The 18424-nt window shown below is 36.8% G+C and overlaps 1 long non-coding RNA gene across 1 annotated transcript in view; it reads right to left on the bottom strand.

The window, feature by feature from the left end:
• Positions 1–5765: 5765 nt before the first annotated feature.
• LOC126469197 (uncharacterized) overlaps positions 5766–18424 on the bottom strand; it is a 47056-nt gene continuing 34397 nt past the window's right edge. Inside the window, exon 2 of the long non-coding RNA XR_007585999.1 lies at positions 5766–8358. This is a non-coding gene — a long non-coding RNA (uncharacterized LOC126469197). The remainder of the gene's footprint in view (positions 8359–18424) is intronic.

The raw sequence follows: 18424 nt of genomic DNA, 5'->3' as shown, positions 1-18424 counted from the left end.
GATGAATCATGGTACACAATGTGGTGATCCAATGGCAGGATGTGGGTATGATGAATGCCCAGTGAACATCATCTGCCAGCATATGTAGTGCTGACAGTAAAATTTGGAGGCAGTGGTGTTATGGTGTGGTCGTGTTTTCCATCAAGGGGCTTGCACCCATTGTTGTTTTGCATGTCACTATTACAGCACAGGCTACATTGATGTTTTAAGCAACTTCTTGCTTCCCACTATTGAAGAGTAATTTGGGGATGGCGATTGCATCTTTCAACACGATCAAGCACCTGCTCATAATGCACAGCCTGTGGCGGAATGGTTACATGACAATAACATCCCTGTAATGGACTGGCCTGCACAGAGTCCTGACCTGAATCCTATAGAACACCTTTAGAATGTTTTTGAACATGACTTCGTGCCAGGCCTCACCGACCTTCATCGATACCTCTCCTCAGTGCAGCACTCCATGAAGAGTGTGCTGCCATTCCCCAAGAAACCTTCCAGCACCTGACTGAATGCATGCATGCAAGAGTGGAAGCTGTCATCAAGGCTAAGGGTGGGCCAACACAAAACTGATTTGCAGCATTACCGATGGACATTGCCATGAATTTTTAAATCATTTTCAGCCAGGTGTCCAGACACTTTTGATCACATTTGTATATGTGCATGTGCACATGGCTACCTATCAGTTCTGTATGGTGCTGCTGCAACCATCATAATTTATTAATAACATTGTTAAAAAGTAAAGAAATGTCATGTTCACATTACAGGAAATGTTAACAATTTTGTTTTACAAAATAATGTAGCATCCAAATGAAACATACAAATTCAGGAGGTGATGACAAAATGTGCTCTCCTGTATACAACCCTGTACTTTTTTAGCAGAGTACAGTATAAAACATTACTACGTTGTATATAGGGAGTCAATGCTAAAATCTAAAATATGTTGTTTTTATTGCATGTTATCCACAAACTATCTAGAAATAAAATAAGATGAAAGACATAATATGGTTACATCTTTTTCAAATTACATTATTAGTGTAACATTCAGTAACAAACCCACAGCAACACAATAAATGGACATTATGCAGAACTGAGGATCATCCTACATAATCATCATTCATTGTGTGAAGCCCTCATTCAATACCAAAACCTTATTTGTGCATTTATCACATTTACATAAAAATCATACATATAAGTATTATATAAAATGCCAGTAACACATCATTATACAGGCCTACATTACAAAAGAGCATGTTACAAATAATATGTGCCTTCACAAGATATGCAGATACTGGTCATACACATTTGGATTAGTATATCAAACAATTATGCTTGCACTCATCATAAGCAGGCTAGTAATATATCAACATATGAATTTCACTCAGAAAAGGAATAACCATAAGTATTGCTGACACATACAGCACAGCACAGCACATTTTTGTAACCAGTGACTACTGTACAGTGCCTATGTTGTGGAATCAAACCCCTTACCACCTTTTGTATCAAGCACTAAATTTTTTCTTATTAAAACAGAATCTCCTATTGCTTACAGGTATCATGATTAAAATATGGAAATGTTATAAAAATGTAGTTCATGTGTATATGCAGCTATGTGAACAAATATCACAATATCTGATACCTTCCTAAATTTCATATATAAATACAGTTATTATAACTAATTTCTATGGATAGTTCTTGTGGCATGACATCATATATTATAGCACCCTGATATGTATTAGCCTAGTTATTGATAGTGCAATATAGTCTAATGTATAGTGCTCCTATGCCCTAACATCCATTTCGGGTTTCCGATTCAAACCCACAACCCCCCTATATATCTGGTGCTAGCTACTACGTATCAGGAAAATTACAAATTGCTTGTTGCTTACACAGCAGTCTGAATGCATTTTCAATTATAAGTGGTGATGTTACATGGTGCTAGCTACAAAAAGTACCTAACAAATCATACTTAATCCAGACATGAAAGAATATGCGCATTGTAGACTGTAGTACATATATGTGTGGTCATGCTAACAACTAAAGTTGTGGTGAAGTGCGAAGGAATGGATCATGCCTACATGACAGTCACAGCAATGATCCTCATATCACATGAAATGGCACCAGTATAAATCACAATATTTATCTGTTTCAACCAAATGGAAAAATTCATACACTATAGTCCCAACTGCCTTGACATCCTGTGGCAGCATGTCTCAAATAGCCTTTGTCTGAGACATTCAAGGGGCATTGTAATAAATTATTGCAATTTCGTTGAGCTAATCATTCTGGTGTTATAATTAACTCACATTCTTGTACTGAATGTATCCATGACTGAAGTTCAATTATCATCTGTTTTAAAAACAATGTGAAGAATACAGGTATAGTCTTCTTCTAGAAACCATCTTGTCTCATGTCTTGCAGAATATAAACATACACATTTCTTGCTCTCTGTAATGTTGTCATCAGTATAGAACTATGTTTTTATTTATTAAGTACTACATCACTACCCTTTACTAATAATATGAAAAACCTTTCTTCATATTTCAGTTTTAAACCTTTCTTCATGTTTCAGTTTTTTATAAAGTTGGGAAGAGACTGGTTTGGTGACATGTCGACTGTATATCTTCCATGCATCATTGCTTACACATTTCATAAGTCAAACCTTGCAACTGAAATTTCTTGTCACAGACTCTTATCACTGTTTTTCTTTGTGTAACACACATTATTCCATTGCATTGTACAATACATCATAATTGCGTGATCTGCCATTACGAAGTTTTTCTACTCACCAATAACGATTCTGCAAATGGCTCTAAGCACTATGGGACTTAACATCTGAGGTCATCAGTCCCCTAGACTTAGAAACTACTTAAACCTAACTAACTAACCTAAGGACATCACACACATCCATGCCCGAGGCAGGATTCGAACCTGCGACCGTAGCAGCAGCGCGGTTCCAGACTGAAGCGCCTAGAACCGCTCGGCCACCACGGCCGGCAATGATTCTGCACCTTACTACAAAGGCAAAAGGTAACAGAGCCATACTGGCCAAAATAGGAGGTTGGTGAGTGTTCAAAACATTATGTATGCACACAATTATTTATTTAATAGAATACAGAATTGTGGGAAAATGTTGTCCCCACTATTAACCACAATCAGTGTGAGGAATGACTGGCAATATCTATGGATGACAGGTATGACCAAGCAGATAATTGATCAGTCATGATAATTGTATTCCTGCAGGGAGACTGGCACTCAGTCAAAATTTTTGCCTTAAAATATCTACTGAAAGCTAAACAAGAAAGAGAAGCAGCATCTTATATCAAATATTGTTTAATACTATCAGATACATTATCAAAGCTTATAAGCAGTGAAGTAGAAAATAATATTCTCCTGACAACTTATTAGTAATAACATAACAGTAATACTAGACAGATCCTTCCAGCACTCGATACTCAACTTGTGTTATGACAGTAAATTAATTTTAGATTCCCACAGTAGCAAGTAGGAATGTTATTTTTTGCTGCAACCAAAGAAGGACTAATTTATCAAAAAACAAAGATGATGTAACTTACCAAATGAAAGCGCTGGCAGGTCAAAAGGCACACAAACAAACACAAACATACACACAAATTTCAAGCTTTTGCAACAAACTGTTGCCTCATCAGGAAAGAGGGAAGGAGAGGGAAAGATGAAAGGATGTGGGATTTAAGGGAGAGGGTAAGGAGTCATTCCAATCCCGGGAGCGGAAAGACTTACCTTAGGGGGCAAAAAGGATGGGCATACACTCGCACACACACATATCCATCCACACGTATACAGACACAAGCAGACTGCTTGTGTCTGTATATGTGTGGATGGATATGTGTGTGTGCGAGTGTATACCCGTCCTTTTTTCCCCCTAAGGTAAGTCTTTCCGCTCCCGGGATTGGAATGACTCCTTACCCTCTCCCTTAAAACCCACATCCTTTCATCTTTCCCTCTCCTTCCCTCTTTCCTGATGAGGCAATAGTTTGTTGCGAAAGCTTGAAATTTGTGTGTATGTTTGTTTTTTGTTTGTGTGTCTTTCGACCTGCCAGCGCTTTCGTTTGATAAGTCACATCATCTTTGTTTTTTGATAAATTTTTCCCACGTGGATTGTTTCCCTCTATTATATCAAAGAAGGACTAATTTTGAAATGGGTAAATAGTTGGAACCAATCAACTTTGTTTATTTTACATTTATTTATTTAAACACTCACATTTCTTTTCAAGAAAGACACCTACCTGCAAATGACTCAGTACAGCATGCATCTTAACTTGACTCGTTCTCGAGAGTGATGCATCATAATGAGTGTTGTTAATGATAACAAAGGCAATATGTAAACAAATAAATCATTCCAAAATAAAAATGACTAGTAGCTGGATTTTAATCTGGTTTAGTTCACTGAATGGTCACAGTCTTCTTTTCATACACAACATACAAACTTTATTTGTGTGTTAAAGAGAAGTTAGCATAACTCACACACAAAAGCAGTTATAAAATAATTGTTTCTGTCTCCATTCGTCAGGCTCATCTTATTCTACATAAAGTATATCAATCAGACTGGAAATGCACTAGCAAATTCAGTGTGAAACACTTTATTTAGAAATTGCTTCACCTGACTTGGACAAAAACTGATTGCAATAGAATTTTGGCTGGACACTGGAAATCATTAAGTAAATAAGTATTGGTTTCAAGTTTTAAAACACTTTATTTTTTATTATTTTTTTAAACCACAGTAATCTACATCATTTTCATATACAACATGTTAACAGCTTTTCCTAAATGTGTAGGTATTAACTAAATACATTTATATATGCATAACATTACAAAACTAATTATATGTACAGTTCAATTAATTCTTTCATTTAGTATCTGCCAAATCATAATTCTTTCCTGTGACCATATATGAACCTGAACGTTATTCTTGACTGGTGTGTATCCAATTAAGTCAGTTGAATAGTGAATTTTGAAACTTCAATTTGAATACATTAATTAGCCACAACTCTTGAGTCATACATATTACCATTTTCTGATTGTATTATTTAACTTTACTTCTAAATTTTTAGTCAAGAATATTTCAAATTTGACAGGACTGACTTCACTAATATTAATCAACTTACTTTAAAACTGAAATAGTAAACAACAATATAATTATTTATGTTTTTGTTTTAAGGAAAAAAATACACACACGCACACACACACATATATATATACACACACACACTCTCACGCACACACACAGAGATAGGTGCTGACAATAGTGAAAGGATACAGAATCACATTTTCATTACTTTTATGTTATTCATGAAATACAGTACACAAAATTTTCTAGGCCCATTACAGACATTTATCATTGCTCTGTAAAGTAGAATAGAAAAGATCCATCAGGCTCACCCTAGTTTCAATAGCACACTGCTTAAATTATGAGGAGAAGGACATTATAAAGGTAATAATACACAAAAGTGTTAGTATATGATTTAATTTATTACTACAGAATTACTTAAATATTTTATGTTAGCAGGCAAGGTCCCAGTTGTGGCCAGTATTCAAGCACAATGAATCTAGGTGAGGGACAGATGGGTTCATTCTGCATGCTCTAAATGTAGTTCAAAGTATTAAAGTAGTACTGTTAACTTGCGTATGCTGCACAAACATTTATTCTCACTAGGTCATTTTTTGTTTTACTTGGCTTAACACCACAAGCTGCTACAACCTAATTTTAATCCATCACATTGGTCCACATAAAAAAAAGCAACAACACTCAGATTATCTTCTTTTAATCATGGTATTTCTTCATTGTTAATACTCAGTTTCTGCTCTTGGTTATTTGAAGTAAACTTATATGCAAATGACTACATTATTTTTCTTAACACTTTAATATATACATTTATAGTATGTCACTTACTAACAATTACTAATTCTCTCACTTTAAAAAATGCTATTTTTAATGGAAAGTGTACCATTTAAATTAATTTCATTTGTTTTGTTGGTAAAATAAGCAGTTACAGATGTAAACAAATAAATCTAAGAGAAGGAATAAAACAGTTTATATGCCAATCAGTATCTGAAATATGAATTTTGTGTATTGTTCTTTTACTATTCCAATTCTATGTAGTAATATATTTGATTGTGTTTAGTTGAAAATCAGTTAAGACATGTAATTTCTATTAACACAATGATTATTAATACATTATGACCACTTTAAAATAGGCTTATTTTAGACAATTACATAAAAATGTAAGTAATACTTTTAATTTGTTCACATTTTAAATTATGTGGAAGTCTGATTTTTAAAAGCACTCTCTTCACAGTGCTCCACATTAGGTTATCAGTGTGGGCTGTTGGCATGGGGTTGTTCGAGCATGTTCAAAATTTCAGATAAATTACATTAGTTATTAACACTTCCTAGCATTTGTACTGTCAGCATTTCCATCAACTGCATTCCATAAATGAGGATCCACATCACTCATGGTCAGAAGAGCACAACACAGATATTCAGATTGTAGATATTGTGTGGAACAGATGCTAATTATAGAATCTTCTTTGTTGTGGCTATCAATCTCATCTTTGTAACTGGAAAAGTTGACTGTCCATTTCATTAAAATTATATTAAAAATAAGCAATTGCACAGTCTAAATGAAGTACATATCTTCAAGATAAATCTTTATCCAAGATCCAATATTGTATCATCATGACTCAACTATTGTGTAATTAGAGCTTTCTGCTGATCAAAAAACTGTTACTAACTTTAAAAATAATGTCAAGCTACTATGATGACTTGGCATGATTAACTACAAAATCTATGACACATTGTCTAACTGTACTGAAGTAAACAAGCAAATGGTGTGCATCCACACACATAAAACATCGCAAAGTTTATACGAAAGCTAAAAACTACAGTTCAGTTTAATATATTTATAACTATGTGTAATAATTATAATTGAGTAATTCACATTCATCCACGACATCCAATATAACCACATAATTTATTTGATTATGTTTGTATGTGATAGTAACACACACACACACACTTAAGTTAACATGCAGATAATTATATAATAATCTGATACAGTACTTATGAATGTAATATGTGTCTATATATAGATATACATATATATATGTAGAGTAGCACACTTAGCTACATTGCTTATCAAAACAGAGCAATAAATTTCATTTTATTAATACTGAAATTATATATTATGTTAATACAGTATTTTTTCACCCCAACTACATATTGGTCCAGGGTTCTGTATTATAGCCCACATCCTGTGGTCTAGTGACTTTTATAAACTTTCCTTGAGAGCATTAAATGTGGATCAAATAATTGTTTCTTTCTTTTATTTATTCTCTTGGCAAATTTTTCAGTACTGAAAATGTTGATAAAATCTTTCCTTTGACAGACTGAAACAAGACCACATGGACTCAGAGCTGATAGTAGGAAGGAAACCAGCTTTCTTTAAGATACTTTATTGAGAAGATATGATTCAAGATACTGTGTTGAGCAGACAAAGCTTGGCTTTTGTGAGGGGCGCCGGGGGCGCAGAAGAGTTGAGCCCATTGTGGGACGCAATTGTCAGGCCGTGGCTGTTACAAGGGCTCAGTTTTGCAGCTCTTCAGTCCTGACAACATTTGCCTCACACTGAACAAACTCAGCGCCAGCCGGATCCACCACACAGATTAACAAGGAAAATGATGCTGCTGTTTACATGTTTATTAAATCTAAGCTTGTCCTTACACACAGTCCTACATTTAACTTCTATTTTTTCCCTTTAAGCAATTTTTATTAGTTATTAATACAAGTCACAATATTCTAAAGCAGCACAAACATCATCATTAGTATATGACACAGATCATTGATATATCAATGAAAGCTCTTTGGGTGAGCAACATGAAATATGAGTTAAATAGTTACTTGTACAAATAAATTAAATATTCAAGAAACAACTCTAAGTCATGCCAAGCCACCAGGAAAATAATATTCCAGAAGCTTCATAAAAAAGAGCAGAAATTTTAAGGACTCAACATAATTTAATAAATCTGCTCAAATAATAATGATAAATCATTCTTTCAAAGAGTTTTGACAGTGACTACATTGCATTCTACCATTTGCCATTGTATACCATGCCATTCTATCTTTTATTCAAGGGACAGAGCTGCTGACACTACGAATGTAAAGTGAATAACAACACAGATCTCAACAACTCACTTCTGAAGGCTTCAACTAATCTATTATGCTAACTTAATGTTTTTAGGATAAATTTTTCATAAAAAAACGTTTAAAGGTAACCAAGTGTTGCATAAGTCTTCACATATGGAGCATCCACCTTACAGCTCTCCCTGTTGAAAGAAAAAAAGAATTATGTAATGGATTTTACAGGCAATCAAAAGATAATTCAGCACACTTCAAGTACCCAGAAATATGTTGTTTCATCTACATTCAAGATTGTTTCACCTGTATATGACAGCAATATTTAAGTAAACAAGAAAGATATATAGCAAACTGAATACTTCTTCATACCTACAGGCACTGAAAAATTATTTAATTATACAGCACAACAAAAATGTACATTGATTGAATTAAATAACAGCAGGGAGCCACCCAAATATTCTGTAATTTGCATTATGAAAATACACTTTGTATCACAAAGTACGATGCAATAGAATTTTAAGACCGAACTCACTTCTGCCCTCTGTTAATAAAGTAAGATCAACCAAAATACTTATCACTCAGACTCAGACCTCAGACCTACCTAGTTGGTGTTTTGGTTTCTTTATAACATCAGTTTCTAAGTGAGTAGAGGAGTAGCTTTGAAAGCCCAGGCACATTTCTTCTGTAGTTCTTACAAAACAAGTACTCAGATCTACTGGTTCTATGGTCAATATTTACATGACAAAATGAAATCTCTAGTTAAAAATATTTATGTTTAATGGGTAGGTTACATACAATACTTTTCACCATTAATGTGGACCAGGCTCCTGAGATATTAGCAAAATGCAGGTAAAATAAAAACAAACCACTCTTTTCATAACAAAAGATGACATTGATTGGAGGCAAACTCATGAAGTATCATTTCATACCCAGAAATTAATCCAGAATGTGTTCCATTTAGTAATGACTCTTAAATTACCATCTGTCATGTAAGTTGAACAGACAGACAATTCACATCACAGACAACTACCCTGTAGGCCCTAGTGTAAGTCTCTCTTACAGCTGAGAATTGAGGAATTAACTTGGTATTTAGAAGATGCTAGCAAATTTCACTAATCTTTACAGTATGTATTATTAAATAAAGCAACCCACATTAAACTAAAATGCACACCCACACCCACCCACCCACCCACCCACCCACACACACACACACACACACACACACACACACACACACACACACACACACAAATGCAGAAAATAAAATGAGCTACTCATTAAAAGTATTTGCTCTGTCTATGAACATAACTGCTGTTTGTACCTAGGAGAGCTGCGAAGTTCAGAAGGAGTGGTGAGAACCACGGGAATATAGACACAAAGTGTGAACATAAAGACTTTTTGTGCAATCTGTTATTGTTTTCAATTCATACAAAATTAGCTTTTAATGTTTCTATATTATGGCCCAGCTGTATAACTATTTATGTACTGTACCTTCCCCAGTCTGTATGATTCTGGTAAATCTATTGTTCAAGCAAACAAAGTTGACACTCAGCGCGGTGGGCGATGGGAGTGACTGTAAATGCGAAATGCCTTTACCGAGTGTCAACTTTGTTTGTGCGTATAGTAACGTCATACTAAATCATAAACTAAGAAATACTAAAACTGCAAATGCCCCTATAGTATGTTCCTGTTACAGTCACAGGTGATATTTCCCAAGGATTAGCACTTTAGTACAGGGAGAGATGTGCTACTGCTCCCTCTCCCTCCAGTTGCCACATGAAGCAATATCTGGGTACCCTCAGTGTTGATTATAAAAGATGAAGGCTGAAAGTAATTAAGAGCTTCATGGCTGATAAGGTTTCATTTTAATTTTTAGTATTATTAATACTGAATTAGATAGAAGCTGCACTATAACTTGAGCATTCGTCTGGATTTCCGATGATATGTGGAAGCAGTCAAGGCTTCTCTACACAGTTGCAATGATATAGCACTAGTAGTCACCTGAATGAAGGCTTCCTGGTTCTTTTACTCATCTCATAACATTATTAAACATCAAAAAGGATGTTATGGAAACTCAAAATCTATACCAAATGGTACTAGGAAAACAATACATAAATTCTGAGAAAGCTTTCAGTCACTCTTCAAGGAATAGAAGACTATTATGATCTGAACTCAGATGCTATAGCGATTCCAGAAGGTACAAAATAGACCAACCTATCATGCATCTAATAGCGCAATGAGATGCAGTACAAGACCACACGTATAGATTGTCATCTCCAAATTCTACTACAATAATGAGAAAATTTTTGAAGCTGCCAAGTCTGAAAGCTATGTTGCGAGGAGCCTTCTCTCTCTCTGAGAGACTGAAAATAAACAGGTGATCTGGATGGGGCTGCAGGCCAATAGTTCCCCCCCTCCTCCACCCCCCCCCCCCCTCCCTCCCTTCCCTCTGAGTTGCAAGGAGGTTGTCACTGGTAAAATTTGTCTGTAAGGATATCATAGAAGCTTCTGAGCTCATAAGCGTAAAAACTCTGAGGACTTCATGAAGTACTACTGCAGAGCAGTTGTGAACTCAAGGTCATTTGCAGAGAGGGGTAGTATTTTAAAGACAGCACACAGAGAGGAAAGATACATACATAGTGAACCAATTGAACAGGGAAATGCCACATAATGGTACTAATGGTAGGAAACTGCACGAAAGAGTTCCTGTCAACTGTGGAAACTGTAGTTCTGTGTGGCAAATATGACTCTGGAAATTCAGTGTCACATGTTGATGAGTTAAATGATGGGAATTTTCATTCTGTCCTGAGCTTCTGAGCTGAAGCTGATGATTTAGTTTTGCACAGGTGTCTTCAAAAAAGTACTAAGAATCCACAATACATCGCTGCAGCTATTCAAACCAAGATAACAGATATATAAGGTGAAATTATAAGAGAACAAATTGTTCATAGAATGAACAGTTTTAAGGACTTCATTGTTCTTTGTGCCAAAATGACAGACATTGCAAGAAATAAGCAACTATTTTTCTATGAAAATTTAGGATTAAATGTGATTTGTGTAAGTTTGATGATGTTTATACCTGCTGCATACTTAACAGGGTTTGTATTGGAGAATTTAAGACTATCCCATTTGAAACTATGTGGTATCAATCGTGAATTTTTTGTTGGTCAGGAGTACAACAGTTCAGTGGTAATGAGTGGTAATTTATGCAGAGAACTAGCTTTCAACAGAAGAGAATATAGTATCCAATGGCTGTTTGTATATATTGCTGTAGTATTTGCTGAACTGCGTTCTCTGCAGGTGATTGGTAGGCTTAATATATGTCCAGGATTAGCCAGGACAGTTCTGGTGTTTTAGTGTTGTCTGGGGTAATATCTGGGTTGAAAAAATGTCTGAGATTTGAGAATTTTATAACTGTAAAGGAGTTTTCTTTTTTTTTTTTAACTTTAGACCTACGTGTTTGACATGACATTTTTAAACATTCTCTTGTGGCCATGTCCCTTCCAGCTGAAGGAATAAGCACTCACACTGATGGGCAGGCATAACTACCAGTTCAGCCATGGTTTTTAACTTAGTCATTTCACAACAGAACAGGGGCAATGGGTTATGTTGTTTTCATGTTTGAAGTAACTCATCTTTGCATTTTTGATCATTTTACCACTATTATTTTTTGTCTGATCATTTAGCGAGAGACAAAAGAGAGTGTGTGTTTAGTGTTAACTTGCTACAGGAATGTAAATTTTTGAAATTGTGTAATGACAGCAACAATGAAAGTCTTTATTTCACACTATCTATTGGAGAAATTGCAATTGTATATGAGGAGAGGTTAGTATCAAAGATTGACATTTCATGTTGCAATCTCACTAAAATGGTTGAATGCAATATCTTTGTCTTTGACATCTGCTCCAGATGAGAGAAATTTTTCAGCTACAGTGAACACTTGGTCTGCAGAAGTGAGTAGACTTTCAGTAACTACTGTTAAACATCTGCTAAATGTTAAAATTAATTCAGAACTTCAGCGATGTGAATTGTATGATGTAATTGAAACAGACAAACCATTTCTGAAAAAAACAAAGGTCTTGTCCAGTGAAAATACAGTTGAATGAATAAACTTTAATGACTCAGTAAACTTTTAAGACCTTCAACTAATTTCGGGATTAAGTCTTGGGTTGAACCCAAAAAAATATGGTAATATGTCCTAGGTGGGATACAAAAAATACGACAAGCATAGTTATCAGGAATTGCATGGGGTCACTACAAGCCATCAAAAAATTCTTTATGGGTCTCATTAAACATAATTACTTTCTGAAACTGTTCAAAATTGAAGCAGTTTCTTTGTTAACACGTGATTCTAAATGTTACAAAAAATCCACTGTGACTAAAAAAATTTTTTTAAACAGCAGAATTGCCTCATGTTCTTAAATACATGCATTTTGCACATTGCCAAAAGTGATGAGTGTCTGGTTGCTATGCTGTAATGAATTTTGAGCTGTTTCAGAATGTCATTATGTTTAGCAGGGCAGTTCATTACAGTACGGCAACCAGACCCTCATCACTTTTGGCAATGTGCAAAATTTATCAATTTAAGAACATGAAACATTCTGCAGTTTTAAAAAATGTTTTCGTCATGTGGATTTTTTGTAACAGTTAGAATCATGTGTTAACAAAGACACTGCTCCAAGATCATTATTATTAGCTGTTACTCAGAGCCACTGCTTCTGTTGTACTAACAGCAAGCTACTGGTATGGAAAAAATCTTCCCCTAAACCATTTCTCTTGGCAGAAGACTGCAAAGGGATAACTGTGATCTTATTGCAAAATTAGAATAAGTTAGCAACGCGTCCAGTGACTTAGAAGAAATTATACTGGATAGCGATAAAATCTATTTATTTAGACCTTTAAAATCATAGAAGAAGATGAAGTAGCAATCACAGTACTAGTACTACCGAGCAAGGGTGCTTATGCCCAGAGGCAGTAGGGGGAGGGGGGAGGGAGGACTGCACCCTTCTCCCCCCCCCCCACCACCACCACCCCAAACTCACAGACAAAGGAGAAAAAAGTGTAATCAGATGTCTTTCTTTCAAGAAAATGATTTAAAAGTCAGTACTATCTAGGTTTTAACAGGCCATAATTGCAACTTTTTTATATCTACTTACAAGTCAACATTTGTCTTCCAAAATATTAAAAATACTCAATACCTAAAGGTTCAACACACCTCCTCCTCCCCCCCCCCTCCCCCCCCCTCCACAAACCAAATGGCCTATCATGTGGGTGCCCATGGTATCATGGTCTAATTCCACAATGAAATATCAAGACAATAGTCCTGTTTGCAGCCCAGAGAAATACTACAGAATGAAAGGAGACTCACCTTTCTTTCATTGTATAACACACCAACTACAAGTTAGGTTTCAGAACTATCAGATTTAACTGAATCCTTTCAGGGCATAAATCCAAAGTAGATGGTACCAAACTAGATTCCATAAATTTTTAAAAGTCAGTGTAACCAAAGCTTTCCTCTGTGGCTGGAGAATTTTCCATTTGTAAACAAAAGTGACTTAAACAAGGTCCAACTACAAGACCAGAGTACACTTTGCTAGTGTTACAGATACACATATCAAAACTTTTTTGCAATATTAGGATTCTGCATGGAATTATAGTCACCCTCAAGTTTGAACAGAAACACCAGAAATGTAATTTTCGACTTAAAACATTTAAAAATCTACCTAGAAACAGCACAGATCAAAAAAGACTGAGTGGTCTTGCTCTCCTCAATGTGCAGTGCAGCATTACAATTGATCCACAGGTAGTGGTCAACCACTTTTCCTGATTTTTTTTCTTTATCGTTTTTGCTGTCAGCAGTACAGGCAACCTACTATTCAGCCAACTGGCAATAAAAAATCAAATGAAACGAAAAAACGACAAACAGATAGAGATATTCACACTGAATTTAAAACTTTCTGAAGCTAAAAAATGAAATGGAAGTTGTTAGATATATAATAGATGACTTCTTGCATTGGTAGTTAAAACAATAATAATAAAAAGTAAAATGAAACACTGATATTTGAAGGAAACACTTTCCTGTCATTAGAAAGTGAAAGGATGTGTCACGGGATAGGGAGTCAGTTGCTGAAGGAGAAAAGGTTGGCCATTGAGGATGGTAGGAATGTGGTGGTATAAGGATGGAGGACTGCTGGATAGCAATGATGGAGCAGGAGTGGCTGTGGGAACAGAAGAGGTGGTAGAATAGAGAGGAAGTTGGGGGTACCAATAGTTGTTGGGGAAAGGGTGTGGGGAAAGGAAGGCAGATGGGGAAAAAGGGGGTAATGAAGTTTGGGGAGGGGAGAGGTGGGAGAGGAAGCCATGATAATGTGGATTAGGTGGGGTAGACATACAGCTGGCATGAATGGATAGATGTCAGGCTTCATGGTCTGCGAGGGGGAGATGATTGAAGTTTCTCTGGGAGAGTATGTGGAACATGTGTGGGCGGAGGATTAGTGGGATGTGTCGGTAAAGGCATGGCGGTATATGAGGACTGGAAAGTAGAGGAGAAACAATAAGATGATTGGCTTGGAGTTTCCATATAGTGTAGATTGTTCAGAGGGGTTCAGTGTGAGTGAGGTGGAATTTGATGAGTTGGTAAAGGATCTTTGTGGGGAAAAGGTAAGCAGATGCAGAAAGTGAGGTGGAGTGCATGAGTTCCATCCAATACTTGTGTAGAAATGGATGGGACAGATCAAGGATTTATAGGTGTGGAGGACAGTTAGTAGTTTTCATCTATTGTGGGCTTTTTGTTGGATGATTAGTAGGTGAAGTTTCGATGTTAGTCCAAGATGTTTCAGCGTGTTAATTACCTGGATAGGACAAACAGAAATGGTAAGGTAGAGGTCATGAAGATAGAAGTTGCATGTGGCGCTTCCTATAATTATTGCCCGTGGTTTGGAAGAGTTGATCTTGAGGAGCCACTAGTTACATCAGGAAGTAAACTGAGGGATGGATTTGGAAGGATCATTGAGATTTGTGGAGTGTAGGGTTGAGAGCAAGAAATGCGGTGTCATCAGCAGGAGGTGAAATGATGGAGATGGTTTGGGCATACCAGCCATGTAAAGGAGATAGAAGAGAGAAGACAGAGGCTTGGGGTACACCTGCAGTGGGATAGAAGGTGTGGGAGTTGGTGTTGTTAATGGTGACAAAGAATGGGCAATTAGAGAGGAAGGATGCAATAAGGCAGACATATTTCATTGGCACTGCATAAGTCTGGAGTTTGAAAGCAGACTGGAATACCATAGACGGTTGCAGGCTTTCTCTAGGTTGAGAGAGACAAAAACAGTGGATTTTGGGTGTTCAACTGGTGGGAAAGGAGATGGATGAGGTGCAGGAGCTGGTCATTAGAAGAGAAGATGGGATGGAACCCACAGTGGTTAATGGGAATGATGTAGGGTTGATTCAGGTGTTGATGAGTATGTTGGGAGAGGATGGATTTGAAGATCTTGGTGAACACTGAGATGTGGCAGATGAGATGATTGGAGGAGATATCAGTGGAGGTTTCTGTGGTTTAAGGAAGTGTAGATTTCAGATGTTTTCCACAGCTTTGGATAGTAACCTGTGGAGAGGATAATGGTATAAATAGGTGCCAGGCTGGCAAGAGAGGGGCATTCTTTAAGGTGCTGATAGGCGATGTATTCGTGACTAGGTGATGGGTTGTATTTGCTATGGTACTTGTTTCACGTCATGCACTGTGATTGGTTGGGAGCTGAGAGGCAGGGGTGGGGCAGCAGTGTTAGTATATTTGTGGCTGGTAGGGAAGTGGGAGTAATCAGAATGAGTGTTTCAGGGATGGGGAAGATGTTGGGGAGATAGGATGCAAAGTGATCAACTTTGGTCTGCTTGTCGGGTAAGGGGTGGTTGTTGTGGAGGAGCGGATACTGAGCTACAGGGGTATTGCCAGTGAGTTGATGGAATGCTTTCCAGCACTTGGAAGAGTTAATAGTGTGAGGTAACGGGCGAATTGTGGTACCCTGAAAACATTCTAAGTTTGAAGTTGGCATGGCTGAGTGGACCGCTCGGCAGGCCGACCGCATAGTGCCTGAAAAGAGGGGTAGCCCCAGCACACGGTCCAGGGGCTGCTTGGCTGAGAATTCTACGGTGATGCTGTGTCGATGAAGGAGACATGCCGGAAGTGCCAAAGATGGTGGACTTTGTGAAACCTTAATGGCAGACATTTCACAGTTTGTATGGAAATTAACAGTAGCCAGATGAATCATGATACCTCAAAAAGAAACATGTACATTACCATTATTTGCACGACGATTCTGATAGAGTAATCAGATTTTCAATAGGTTTATTACTTTAAAGCTTAGTATTTGATGATAAATTATACAAATAACACCCAGCCACGAATTTCCAAAATCTAAATGATTCATCTGATTTGGTCGGATCGACATGTCTTTAGAAAGCTATTAGTGTAAACCTAAATTGTTATAAATTACAGGCATGTAACTTTAATAGCACGTGAATTATTGGAGGTCAAAGTGACCTATTACTATTAATCGCATCAGGCCATAAGTACTCCACAGTTACACGTAAAAACGGTAGCAGCATGCTTATAAATATATTTATTCATCTATGCCTTTGTTTATATCCGATATATACCGTTCATTAAGAAATTGATCAATTATTTACTGTGTTTTAGAAAGCACAGAGACATTAGCCTACTGGCTTACTTCTGTTCTATTCCTTTGATATATGTTTATTTAATTAGTTTAGGTATTTAATAATGTGTGTTAGAGCGTGTTTATGGTCCAGCTGTAGGAATATTTATTTATTTCAAGTTATTTAAATGTAAATCCAGTATTTCGAATGTGTTTCATGAAGTTTGTGAGTGTGCATTGGCTTGGAGAGAGGGCGGGAGCGCTCTAACCAATCACAGCGATCGTTCCAAAGAGGACATGTGGAGAGACTGTATGGAAGTGCGGCGCGAGGGACAGTACGGGAGGGGACAGAGGCGTGCTGCAAGAGGTGGTGTGATGGGCGGTCACGGGAAAGACTTGGAGAGTGGAGCAGTTCACGCATGGTCATGAGAGATAAAAATATTTCATAGTGCCGACTTGTGCACTTGTGAGATTTCTGTGGCTTATGCAGTGAAGACGTAGTATGCATTTAGAAGTGAATATCTCACGAGCTATGTTGTTGCTCACAACTAATTACATCAAGTAGGAATCTATTGTTTCCCTGTTATTCAACATATATTTTATTTAATTGCTGGACCATCGACACCAGTAAGTGTTTTGCTGTAATAAAGGGCATTCTTAAAGGTACTAATGCTATCGTATTCATCATTTAAAGTCGTTAGAATAGTACCTGCAGAATTTATTTAATTGCTATCTTTCATTTATAAATTTGTATGTTACATTCATAATTCGCTATTCTAAGTTCTTTTCATTTAGGTGTATCCATATGATTTCTATCCCATAAGCCAGTATCGGTGTTATTTTTGATTTGAAGAGTGCCATAGCTGTGTCTAGATTTAGTGTTCTGATGAAACTTATTTCATTTATCGCTCTGATGGCCTGTGTCGCTTTCTCTGTTGTGTGTTTAGTGAAGCACTTTGAGGACGGCTGCAGTGTTATACCTAGATATCTGTAATCTTTTGTGATAGATATTTGCTTTCCTTGTAGTGCAATTCTTGTCGTTTTTGGGATTTGCCCACCTGGTCTGAATACCATCATTTCCGTTTTGTCGGTGTTGATTACAAACTTGTATTTTCTGCACCATTTTTCCACGTCTTCTATAGTCTCCTGTAGTTTCTTTAAGTTTTTTGAGCCTATCACAATGTCGTCCGCGTAGGCATATGCTTCGACATCTTCGTCATGAGCGATTTCCATAATGTTAGAAACATTGGAAAGAGTAAAAGCAACCTATATCAAAAGAGCATTAGGGGTAGCAAAAACCACAAGATCAAGATTAGTCTACCTTCTCGCCCGAGAATCTTTCCTCATCGAGGATCTAAGGACAATGCTCTTACTTCCCAACACATCAGCATCGGAGAACCTACTAAGATCACTACTCAAGAAAAGAGAGGAAGTACCAACGGAATTCTATGGATCCGGGGCCATGATCGACCGCACTTGGACAGCAGCAAACTTTGAGATGAGACACGTACTTACAAGACTCGCAGTACACGGATTCCACCATGAAATTTGTGCAAATACAACATACCACGAACCGACAAACCTCTGCAAGTGTACACTATGTGGA

This window comes from Schistocerca serialis, chromosome 1 (genome assembly GCF_023864345.2).
Source record: "Schistocerca serialis cubense isolate TAMUIC-IGC-003099 chromosome 1, iqSchSeri2.2, whole genome shotgun sequence".
Lineage (NCBI taxonomy): Eukaryota > Metazoa > Arthropoda > Insecta > Orthoptera > Acrididae > Schistocerca > Schistocerca serialis.
Note: the sequence above shows the minus strand (reverse complement) of the source record. Positions and strands in the feature narration are given on the sequence as shown.